Raw genomic sequence first — 4785 nt, 5'->3', positions numbered from 1 at the left:
TGCTCTGCACTTGTAGCTGGAACAGCAGTGGGATCACACCAGTGTTGTGTCTGCTGCTGAGCAGTGCTGGCACAGCATCAGGACTCTTTCTAACCCTCCTAGGGGGTGGGCAAAAAAAGTGAGAAGAGAAACATCGCCAGGGCAGATGATCTAAACCAACCAAAGGGATATTCCATACCATGTGATGTCACACTCAGCAATAAAAGGTGGAAAAAGGAAGAAGAGGGGAGGGGTGGGCTGTCATTGTGAAAATGTCAGTCCTCCTCCCGATCACCAGCTACGTGCGTTGAGGCCCTGCTTCAAGGACGTGGTCAAGTATCAGTCATTTGTGGGAAGTAGAGAGTAATTTCTTTCCTCTGCACGTCCACATAGCTTTTATTTATTTATTTATTTGTTTGTTTATTTATTTATTTATTTTCCTTTTCCCCCTCCCTTTTCTTTCTTTTTTTTTTCCCCTTTAGTTAAATTGTTTAGTTAATAATAATCTTTCCTTAATAATAATTATTTTTTCCCTTTAATTAAATTATCCTTATCTCAGTCCGTGAGTTGTTCTTTACTTTACTTCTTCCCCTCCTCATCTAAGGAGGGGGAGTGAGAGAGCAGTTGTGGTGTTTAGCTGCCTAGCTTGGTAAAACCACTACAAGCTCACAACAAGGCAACGAAGTGATGGCAGCAAAATGTTTGGTGACTTACAGAGAGCGGGCTGAGAGTAGTCTCCATGTAAGAGACTCAGAGAGAGATTCAGTGCCACAGATTTAAATTTTGGATTTACAGCAACAGATTGAATATGCCTACCCATTCAAATATATATTTACACCCTATATGTATGAATTGTGTTTATTTTACTGTACTCCTACATAACATGCAGATCGTATGAATTATTGATAGCTATCATGCAGTGTATGCATCCCCATTGTAGGCTCTGGCTGTGTGCTACTGTAGTGGGTTTACGTGGCAAGGTTTGGTAGCAGGGGGCCATAGGGGTGGTTTCTGTGAGAAAGATCTAGAAGCCGCCCCATGTTTGGGAAGGGCCCCGTTGTTTTCCAGATCTGAGCCAATAAGCGATGTTGTTTTGCGCCTCTGTGAGAGCATATTTAAGACAGGGAAAAAAAACGCTGCGGCACACAGCAGCCGGGAGAGTCAAGGGAGTGAGAAACAGCCTTGCAGGTGCCAAGGTCAGTGAAGAAGGAGGGGGAGAGGTGCTCCAGGCGCCGGAGCAGAAGTCCCCTGCGGCCTGTGGTGAGGACCATGGTGAAGCAGGATGTCCCCCTGCAGCCCATGGAGTACCACGGTGGAGCAGGGTTTCACGCTGCAGCCCGTGGAGGAGACCACGGTGGAGCAGGTGGCCCTGCACCGACGGAGGCTGCCGCCTGTGGAAGACCCCTGCCGGAGCAGATTCCGGGCCGGACCTGTAGCCCGTGGAGAGGAGACCACGCAGGAGCAGGTGATCTGGCAGGAGCTGCTGCCCGTAGGGGAGCCAGGTTGGAGCAGTTTGCTCCTGAGGGATGGACCCCGTGGTACGGACCCATATCTGGAGCAGTTCTGGAAGAGCTGCTGCCTGTGGGAAGCCCACGCCGGATCAGTTCGTCAAGGACTGCATCCCGTGGGTGGGACCCCACAGCACAGGGGACGAGAGTGACCGAGAAGGAGCGGCAGAGAAGAAGTGCTGTAGACTGACCATAACCCCCATTCCCCCGTTCCCCTGCGCCGCTCGGGGGGAGGAGGTGGAAGAGGGTGGATGGGGGGGGAGGCGCTTTTGGTTTCTTTCCTTTGTTTCTCACTTCTCTAGCTTGTTAGTAATGAGCAATAAATCTTACTATCTGTCTTCTTATGCTGAGTCTGGTTTGCCCGTTACACTAATTATTGCGTGATTTTCTCGTCCTTATCTCAATCCTTGAGCCCCTTTCACATATTTTCTCCCCATTCCTCTTTGAGGAGGGGGAGTGAGAGAGCGGCTGTGGTGGAGCTCGGCTGCCCACTCGAGCGGAACCACGACAGCTACCAGGGGCTGATGTGTAAAAGACAAGAAGATCCAGGAAATGCCAAGCTGATAAGTTTATTTAAAACTTTCTCTGGCCTTTTCCTGGCTGCTGTTAGCATCTTTAAGGTAGCTTCTGAGAAGTCCTGTGGCAGCCAGACACCCAGGACCAGGGCAGCTGGACCTTCAAGCAAATATTATTGTTATTATTACTGTTTTACCTCCCTAATTAACCAGTTGGGCACTTGCCAGCTCTTTATATCTATATTATAAGGGTTGTTTCCATTGAGTTTAGGCAGACAGTCTTACTTTAAGATTTCTATTGATCAGCTGCCATTCTCACGTGGTTAAAGCACTCCTCTAGGGGAACTCTCTCATGTTTTAAGCGCACACAGTTACTCTTGTTAGAAATGGCTCAGGATTCAAATTAGGATTGAATAAAAAAAATAGGATTTATTAAAAGAATAGAGGTAAGCAAACAGCGCTGGGTGCACCGGGAGTCTCTGCTCCACCAGGACGCACACCAGTTACATCAAGCAGCTGATTTTTATGCTCCTAGACTAATACATATTCATTACTACTTCTAAAAAAACAGGTTATTATAATTAGCTCCGGGGTCCAGTCCCTCCTACTGGAGCATGCGCATCAGTCTCCGGTGGTCCCTCTGGGGGTCTCTAGGGGTCTTTCATGCTGAAGGCTCGTAGTCTTCCTCTCCAAGTTTTTTTCTTGTCCTTCCCCTTTGTACTCCCTTGGCACCGTCCCAAGTTTATAGAACATTCCTTGCAGGTCTTGTCTCCCAGCCGTCCTTCAGCTTCTTTTTTTCTTCTTCTTAATCTCTTGGCCACCTGGCCAGATATCAGAGGCTTGCATAGTATCCCATAACAGTCACTAGTTGTTATCAGTTGTTCTGAAACCCCCAGACATCAAAGACTTCATACAAACACAAATAGCTTTCTTTTTGACACTTCAGTAATTAAAACATTCTTCACCAGCCATTCACAGGGACAGTCACACCTATAGCAGTGTTAAATTAATCTCAAAGAAGACAGAAAAAAGGCTGTAACTGTTAGAAATAGAAGTTCAGAATAACAAAAGTTAACAGGTTCATAAATTTGAGGAGTATTTTCTGAAGACGTGATAAATTGACTAGAATGAGGGGGAGACTGGGACACACTGCATCTGTGGTTCAAGAATTAAATTGCCAGTGCAGGGCCCAGAGGCAGACAGGACTGTTCTTTATGGACACGAACTGTTAAAACATTCCTCACACTCTCATGACTGGCTTGTAAACAGGTTTTAATGGGGCTATTAGTGTAAAAGTACAGGAAACTTTCAAAACCAGCCTTTTAAATATTAATGAAGATGTTTAATCTGGTGCTTAATCACCACTGTTTGCATATTAGGGGGACGGGATGCAGCAGTGCTTCACTGTTAGCTATCAACAGGGCATTAATAAACACTTTTAGACCCATGTTTAATGCATGAGTGACAGCCAAACTTTTAACAAAGCAATCCCTGGTTTTTGCAGAAGAGCCCCCCAAAATGGGTGTCCAAGGAGGGCACTAGCTCCCATAAGAGGAATTTGGGGACTGGGCTCTGGTCTTGCCTGTGCTGAGTGGGCTGGGTCCATACCTCCTGCTCTGCTGCAACAACCACATGCTCCTGAGCCTGACCGACCACACAGGGACATCAGGGTGGACATCCCCACCCGAACATGAGGTCCTGAATCCCAGAGGGATCACCTGAAGGTGCGGATGTGCTGTGTTCTGTGGCTGTCCCCTACCACAGCTGGATGGACCCTACTCATAGTGATGGGTTGGTTCATTCAATCCTTTTATTCTTTCCATCAAAGCTCTGACCCAGACTATCAGCCAATTCACTGACTGAATTGCTGCAGGAGCATCAGAGACCTTATGTTTAACTGATTTAACCTGTGCTTTTGTCCCAGTGTACCATTCTTCATGATGGCCTTTCCTGGCTGTGCTTGTGGTTATACCCATTCCCTCTCTGTTATGATCTGCCCCAGGAGCTCTAGGAGGAGTGAGCTAAACAGAATTTCAGCCCAACCTCTGTGTTGCTTTGGGGGTGGATTTTAGCCATTTCTTTGGTAATTTTTGTAATACATTTTTTATTTTCATTTAAAAAGTAAAGGTGGAAAGGATAGCATTACCCCAGTGGGAGAGACTTCATGCAATTTAAAACATGTACATTATTTAATCCAATAGGCATTAAGATGTTTTGAGCTGTTAACATCTGTTACGGAAATCCATAATACACAGGCTTAAAAAAACAACAACCCTGAGAGACCCATAAAGGTTCCTGCAGAGCTGTCATCACCTCTTGTGTCAATGAGTATTTAAGGACCCTGAAATCTGTGGGTGAACTCACTTACTGAGCACATGCTTTCTCTTCAGCTCAAAAAAAAATCCTTAGGATAATTTCATTGGAAAATAATTCAAGTGCTACTTGACGGGGAAGGTCTCCTCACAGACAATGACATAGGCAAGGCAGAGACATTTAATGCCTTCTTCGCCTCTGTCTTCAACACTGATGATGGGCTTCGGGACCCGGGGTGCCCTGAGCGGGAGGACCATGATGGTGGGAATGACAAACTCCCAACCGACCCTGAATGTGTGCAGGATTTGCTGCTCCACCTGGATCCATACAAGTCCATAGGTCCAGATGGGATTCATCCCAGGGTGCTTAAAGAGCTGGCTGATGTCATCGTGGGACCTCTCTCAATTATTTTTCAACGATCTTGGGAATCTGGAGAGGTCCCAGTAGACTGGAAGCTGGCAAATGTTTTG

At 46.5% G+C, this 4785-nt stretch overlaps 1 long non-coding RNA gene across 1 annotated transcript; it reads left to right on the top strand.

Annotated features, from left to right (window-relative positions):
* Nucleotides 1-976: 976 nt before the first annotated feature.
* Nucleotides 977-1831, top strand: LOC137847164 (uncharacterized). Its single transcript, XR_011090819.1, has 2 exons — nucleotides 977-1175; nucleotides 1276-1831. It is a non-coding gene; the product is annotated as an uncharacterized lncRNA (long non-coding RNA).
* The last annotated feature ends 2954 nt before the right edge of the window (nucleotides 1832-4785 follow it).

The sequence above is a fragment of the Anas acuta genome, chromosome W (genome assembly GCF_963932015.1).
Source record: "Anas acuta chromosome W, bAnaAcu1.1, whole genome shotgun sequence".
Classification (NCBI taxonomy): domain Eukaryota; kingdom Metazoa; phylum Chordata; class Aves; order Anseriformes; family Anatidae; genus Anas; species Anas acuta.
The sequence above is the reverse complement of the archived record's forward strand: the minus strand, read 5'-3'. Positions and strand labels throughout refer to the sequence as shown.